We start from the raw sequence: 7,751 nt of genomic DNA, 5'->3' as shown, positions 1-7,751 counted from the left end.
TACTGACTGCAGATCTTAGGATTTGTCAGACTCCATAATTACGTGAGCCAGTTCTTCATAATAAATCTTTCTTTCTTTCTATCTATCTATCTATCTATCTATCTATCTACCTACATACCTATCTACCTACTTACCTATCTATCATCTGTCCTCTATCTACTTGTCTCCTAGTGGTCTGTTTCTCTGGAGAACCCTGACTAATACAAGAAGGAATATGACAAGAACTAACATTCTTAACATGTTTAGATATGTCAAGATGAACATTCTTGGCATGTATGGAATTTCATGACACTGTCTCTTTTAGTTACCATAGTTCTAAAATTAGCATCCTCATTCTATGCATTGTCTCTTTTGAATCATTAAGTTAGAATATACAAATATTTTCTGTATCTCTTTTTTTTAAAAAGACCCCCTTTCAAATCAATTACTCCTTGATTATCCAAGTGAAATTAGTGATACTCATATGCAGTATTGTTTACTTCAAGTCTATCTGCAAAACATGTACAGTTAAAAAATATACATAGTGTAGATGAGTATTTGTGGGAAGCACATTTTAAGTTTTGCTTATCAACCCGACTTCTGGAGAGTTAAACTGGTTTTGTTTTAAAAATAATCTTCCCCAAAGCTTTGAGAAATCACAATAAAACGGCAGTTGAGAGAGTGGCATTTTTATATTACGTGCTTCAGTAAATGAAATTCTCAGCCGAATAATTTCTAATCTGCATTACCATGCACCCCCCTCTTTTTTTTTCTCTCTCTCTCTTTTGTATTACATTCACACAGATCCTATTATCTGATCTGACAGAGATCATGTTTAGAGTACACAAAACTTCCCTGGAGGGTTTTCCATTTAAAGCAAAAGAGCCAGCTCAACAGCACTTCAGTGCAATGCTCTAGAAAGATGCAAAGCCTACATTCAACTTCCACTGTGGGAGACTGTATGGCATTCATCTGCTCACCAGTCTCAGTTCAAACTCAGCAGTAAGACTGAGCCAAGAACTGGGAACTGGCTTCTGAGAACATCAGGGAAACAACAGCCTTTGCTCGACCATCTATTTTTTGCCCAGTTTTAACACTGAAGGGCTTAGGAAGAGAACTGACAACATTTCCCACACGAAGCTTATTCAGTGTTTCTGTGTTGCTACAATTAAGCATTTCAGAAGCATATGTGCTGCCTTTCGGTTCAAACCCAATCGTCCGCTCTGACAGGTCACAGACAAAAACCAGGATAATGACATTCTATCTTGATCACAGGATCCAGACATACCAGTCTGGTGTAGATCAGAAAAGAAAACAACCATCCAAATGCTGATTTAATTCCTTTTCCCTCAAATATTGAGTTCATATTGAAATTGAGCATACCAAGTGTGAATTTTGCTAAGAATAGCACTCTTAGTGTTATATGAAATCTGCAAATTTCCTTCAGGTAATTGTAAAGTCCTAACGTATTATGGCCCATGTTCATTTCTTTTTCTCTACATTCAGATGCTGGCTTGTACATTATCCTATCTATCCAGACAAAGTGAAGGGGATAGCTAAGGAGATTATCTAGGTATTTTGAAAATTTAAGGAAAAATGACTTTCAAAGATCCCGAAAATTGAGAGGAGTGGTGTAACTTATTTTGACTAAGTGCACAATCTCAATTAGCTTGAGCAGCCCCTTGGCTCTCCCTTTTCTTTTTGTGCTGGAGCCATCTAAAGTTATCAATAATCTAGTTTGTATGGTCCCATTCAAGACATGGTGAGACCAAGTTCCTTCTGGAGCCAGGGATGAAAAGGGAATCATGCATTCTCAGGCACTGCAGTGCCGTAACTTCTTCCCATTGCCCAGATGTGGGTCTCATTCGGTAACTCCCATGAGGATAGAAGCTTGGAGGACATGATAATTCAATGCCTACTTTCAATTTCTGGCTAGCTCTTCTGCCCTGAACCCCTGTCAACTTTATCAGGTGGTCCTCTGCAAAGGAAAACATTTGAAGCACCATGTGGTAGTTTGAATAATGGCCCCCAAAGATGTCTACCTGCTAAATCTCAGGACCTGTGAATGTGCTGCCTTACCTGGCAAAAGGGATTTTGCAGATGTGATTCAGTTAAGGATCCTGAGATGAGAAGATTATCATGGATTATCCAGGTGGGTTTGCTGCAATCGCAGGGCCCTTATAAGAGGGAGTGGAGGGGGTCTGAATCAAGGAAGGAGATATCATGATGAAAGCAGAGGGGGAACTGAGCGGGACTCTGAATCAAGGACTTTGAGCAGCCTCTAAAAGCTGGCATAGTCAAGGAAACAGATCCTCCCTTACAGCCTCCTGAAGGAACATAGCCCTGCAGAACAATTTTAGGCTTCTGATCTCCAGGATTGTAAGCCAATGAATTTGTGTTGTTTTAAGGTACCGAGTTTGTGATAATTTGTTATAGCCGCCATAGAAAACTAATACACTCTCCTTCTCCACTTTAGCCCTATAGAAAAAATAAACCTAATAAATCATCACTCCTTGCTGTCTTTCCCTTGACTTCTCAGAGCTAAACTCTTAAACAGGGTTACAAGCAGATCAGCCTTCCAAAATGGTATTTGTAATTTTGTGTCACATGTGTTTTTCTAAAAAAGGGAATCCATAGATTTCATCAGATTAGCAAAGAGATCTATGATCCCAAAATTAAAAATGTTACTCCAGATTGAGCATTCTCAACTTCACTGTTTAACCCCCAGAACACTGTGGGTGGAGTAAAACAAGAAGTACGAGAAAGAGAACTTTAAAAATATCTTTGTTCTTTCACATGTGGTCCTTCCTTCACTCCTAGGGATGAGGCTGGGTGGGGCTTTGCTCTAAAATGGTGTTCCTGTATGTTCTGTTGGTGTGGCTCCTGTTTTCTACACATGCCAAACTCTATTCCTCAAAAAGAGGCCTCACTGATCTCACTGGGCTTGGGGCTGGGTGATTCTGCTGTGCCTCTTACTGCTCCATTACTCACAGTGGCGGCGGTGGTGGTGACGGTGGTGGTGGACCATGGCGTCCAGATGGACAGAGCATCACTCAGTTATTCTACATGATCCTCAGCTGATGTCCTGGCTGTTACATGGAGTCTAAGGGCATCTCTGCGATGTGTAGCCCTTTCCCATACCTTTAAGGATGCGGGGAGGTAGCAGAAGGTACGTTGTCCAACCCCTAGACAGTGTATCACTAACGTAATCTCAAACACCAAGTGGGAGAAATGAGTTATACAGAAACAGAGATGAGGCATCATCTGAAGAGGGTTCCAGTCACTGTCAGTGTAAAGCAAAGCAGAGATGAAGTTTCTACTCTTCATTGTGTAGCAGTTGTTACTTTGGCTAAGATGAGTGTAATTCTGCTTTATTGTGATTCTTTGGTGCCTGCCAGGACATAGAGGCGCTGCTCACTTTTACATCTGCTATACCTTTATGTAGTGACATGTGGGGAAATTGCTGTCTTATTTGTGTCAGACGGCCATTTTCCCCTAGAATACTTACTGTTACTCTGTATTTAATGAGTGCCCACTGGGTATTGGGCAAAGTCCAAGACACATTGACAATCCCTGCCCACACACATGCGTGTGCCAAAGCAAGCTGGCAGTTGGTGCTGGGATGTGCTTCCCTGACCATTGTGGATGGCATTCTTCTGAAACAAAGAGTGTCAACAGCAGCTCAGCTGTAGATTTCTCCTAAGAAAGCTGTTAAAGAAACTGAATGCATTTTGTTTGCTTAGCAGCAGATTATGAAAGAACCCATAACAATGACTTGACAGTACGTGTAAAAACATTACGGCTCCCAAGACCTTCACATTGACTGTATCATTGATTCCTGCCATTTTTTGAGGTGCTCAGAGCAGATGTTACTATCTTCCCAAGGGTATGAGTCTCCAGGAAATGAAGGGACTTGTCCAAGGAGATCCGCCAGCAAATCACAAAGCCCAGAGTAGAACTCATCTATTCTGACTCTGGTTTCAGTGATTTCCCCTGCTACCCAGATATCACAGTGTCCCTCATCAGCTAAGGAACGTCAAGGAGAAATGACAAAATCTTATATTTCAATCCTGCTTTCCTTCATGCAATGGGAAAGCTTAGGGGAAAATCATTGAAATTGTCTTTTCCATTACTAAAAACTTACTCCACACAATCTTTATGTGTACATCAGTAACTATTTACTGATGTTTGGATATCCATAAGGCAACTAGGTGAATGCTCAGTTAAATAAAACTAAAATTCTCTGTGGCTGTGAATATCTTTGAAAAAGAGGACAACTTCTAAAGTTAAGAGTTTTGTTGTCAGGCATTAATTTGATTTAAACATTTAGAATCACCTTCAGTTATAGTGTATGTGTGTGTGTGTGTGTGTGTGTGTGTGTAAAATCATCGAGTTCCCTAGAGCTCCAAAGAACATGAATAAACATATGGACTGTTCTCTTACACCTACCCCACAAGTCTGAGTATTGAGGATTTATATAGTTAGAGACTATGTGGTGTAAATATGTATAAATTTATATTGTGTTAATTTATGGCATGCGCTACAGAAGGCTGTTTGCAAGTTGCAGTGTACTTCTTCCCACGTTTCTGCTGAAATATTCATTTCTGGGTTCCATCCCCATGTTTCCCTTTGTCTCCCCACAGATGTTTGGGCAGCTCGTTTTCAGGGGAGCAAATGCACCTTGGAAGTGTGCGTACTGAATGCAAGTCAGGTGAAGAAGACACGACCTCTGTCTGGTTTGGGCTGAAAGGTACTTGCCCTTTCTCTTGGGATCTGCTTGCTTCTGTTATGAAGACAATCGCCCCAGAACAGCCACATTCTGGGTGGCTCCTGTTCCCAGGACTGATGTTCATAAGGTCAAAAGAGCAGTTCTAAGTAGATGAGCAACATTTCATTATTTGTAAAAGGGTGGCGGGACCCTTGCACTTTGTGGCTCTTTGCCAAAGAAGCTGAATTTGTATACAAGAGGGGCCCTGACACAGTCCGTGTCTAGTTACTCACTGTTATGTTGAAGGCAGAAGGATGGTGAGAGATGACTGAAATTCACAGAGTGCTCACAGACCACACCTTATCTGACCTGCTCTTTCACCAGCTTAGGTTGTCAAAAAGTACTCTTATTGACTCATTTGAATTAATCATTGTCCTCTTTCCTGGTCCTCCCATGGGGAGGTATGCTAATGGATAGGGAATGGCAAGAAGAGGGAAAAAAACAAAGCACCAGAGTGAACAGTCTCTGGATGATTTAAAGCCGGCTGAAGATGGAAAGAGGTTTGAAGCACCTGTGAGCGTTTGGAGGCAAGGCAATCGCCTGCATGGACAATATCTGCTCTCCAAATTTAGGGGAAATTAGTGTTCCTTGATTGTTGAACGACTTCTCCTCTGCCCTTAGAATGGTCCTGCTTATGACATCTGAGGACAGATCGATCGAGGGAATAACGGAATCGTCTACCCTAGGGATTACACAAGGATTTGTTGATCAAAAGAACGGTGCTGCAGGTGTCTGTCAAGCGCGAAGAATTCTCTAGTCCTCATGATGATCCATTCAGGGCAAACCAACGTTTGTATAATACTTTAACGTTTTCCTTCAACTTTATTTTTAACATGCATTGCCTCATCAACTCCTCCCAACAATCTGGTAACATTCAAAGTTTTAACAGGGAAAGAAAGGAAATCGTAGGAAGTTAGAGTGAGTGTCCTAAGGTCACATAGTTGGAAAACAGTAATAGCTGGAAGTCATGCCATGGTCATTTTTGCCAAGATGAGGTGCTGAGCTGGCGCGCTACCACTGTGAGTCAGGTGAGAAAAAAAAATCTACGTCTAAACTGTTTATTGAAATCTAAGTGGAGCCCACTCATCTGGTGCTCCTGCCATGTTTCCTCAGTGTCTTGACTTTCTCTGGACTTTATTATTCTCCACCAGCCACACCCAATGAGACTGTGGAGACACAAGTCCAGCTGGAAAATGAGGTTCATATCTGGTAGTAATAGAAAGTCAAAACATAAGTTAGGAGTTTGGGATTAGCAGATACAAACTATTATGTGCAGAATAAATAAACAACAGGGTCCTACTGTATAGCACAGGGAACATATTCAACAGCATGTAATAACCTACAATGAAAAAGAATATATATATTTGTAACTAAGTCACTGTGCTGCACACCAGAAACTAATACAACATTGTAAATCAACTATACATCAATTAAAAAAAAAAAGAAAGTCAAAACAACAAAAGTGTGTGTGGGTGGATTTGGGTCTTGGAGATGTTTAAGTTCCAGGGTAGAGTCTGAACTTCAGGTAATGAGAAGCCATAGAAAGATTTTGAGAAATAAGGAGCACCTGCTAGGACTTGATCATTTAGAAGGCCCTTCACATACAATCTTTCAGCGAATCTGCCTAACAATCCTTCAAGGAAGTGACAACATTATGATCCTATTGTTACTTTTCAGAGAAGTGAGACTCAGAGAAGGCGCAATGGTAATAGACTGGGTAGCTAGTCAGTGATAAAACTGGGTCTCTGAGCTAAGCAGTAAATGATGCTTTCAGAAGTTTGATCAGGGAGAGGCTTGTAGTCTGTGGAATGTATTAAAAGGAGAGAAATATTTAAAAGCTCTTGCAGAAACCCATGCAGCAGATTCTTTAAGTCAGAAACCTGAAAGCAAACATCAACTCCCAGGGCCATGGTGGGGATCACTGCTCATCTCCGGGGGAGGAAGACAAAGGGGTGGTCTCTTTATCTCAAAACCAGTTCCACTCATCTCTGTGTCTTTCTCTGCATCTGACAGATTTATGAGTAACTGACTTCATTTACCAAACAGTCTGAACACAACGTAAAATTATGCTACTCATCTGAACTGAAAAATGTTCTCTATTTTCCAGAAGTCTCCAAGCACCATGTGTGAGAGAACACGACAGAATAGAAACTGATTATGCAAAATGTGTGAGAGCCAACTGCAGCTCTTGGTGACATGTGGCAGCCTCCCTGGGAAGGGAGAGCCGCGGAACTCTGGGTGCCGGCTCAGGCTGCCTGCTGTGTGTCACAGGCTGAATGGCAGGAGAGGGTCAAAATAAGCTTGTGGGCTGTAGCTCATGGTCCTTTCAGGCACTCACATGCTTCTCATGCATGCAGGAAGATGTCTCGAGAGACGACATTCAGCTGCAAATACTCCCATGGAGGTAAGGAGGGAAATGCCGTTAATTCTCCTTGTTTGTTTGTTTGATGCTATGTCCCAGGGTCCTGATTCTAGGTTTTGAAGATCCCTCTAAAGATATGAATATTCCATGAGAGACCCTCTCTCTCCATGTAAAAATTGCAAAAGCTCTTAAGAGAATTGAAATTGAGTTCTCCAGAGAAATTGAACCAATAGGATATCTGCCTATCTATCTATCTCTCTATCTAGTTATCTATTATAAGGAATTGCCTCATGCAATCATAGAGGCAGAGAAGTCGCAAGATCTGCCGTCAGCAAACTGGAGACCCAGGAGAGCTGATGGTGTGAGTTCTAGCCCCAAAGCTGGTAGGCTTCAAATCCAAGAAGATATGATGTTTCAGTTCATGTCTGAAGGCAGGGGGAAAAAAAACAAAAAACTGATGCCTTGCTGAAGGCATTTGGTTGAGAAGAGTTCCCTCTTGTTCTGCCTTCTGGTTCTATCAGGCTCCCTACTGACTGGATGAGCCTCTCCCCCAACCAGGAAGGGCAATCTGCTTTACTCAGACTACTGATTCAAATGGAAATTTCATCCAGAAACATCCTCACAGAAACACCCAGAATAATG

This window comes from Vicugna pacos, chromosome 20 (genome assembly GCF_048564905.1).
Source record: "Vicugna pacos chromosome 20, VicPac4, whole genome shotgun sequence".
Lineage (NCBI taxonomy): Eukaryota > Metazoa > Chordata > Mammalia > Artiodactyla > Camelidae > Vicugna > Vicugna pacos.
Note: the sequence above shows the minus strand (reverse complement) of the source record.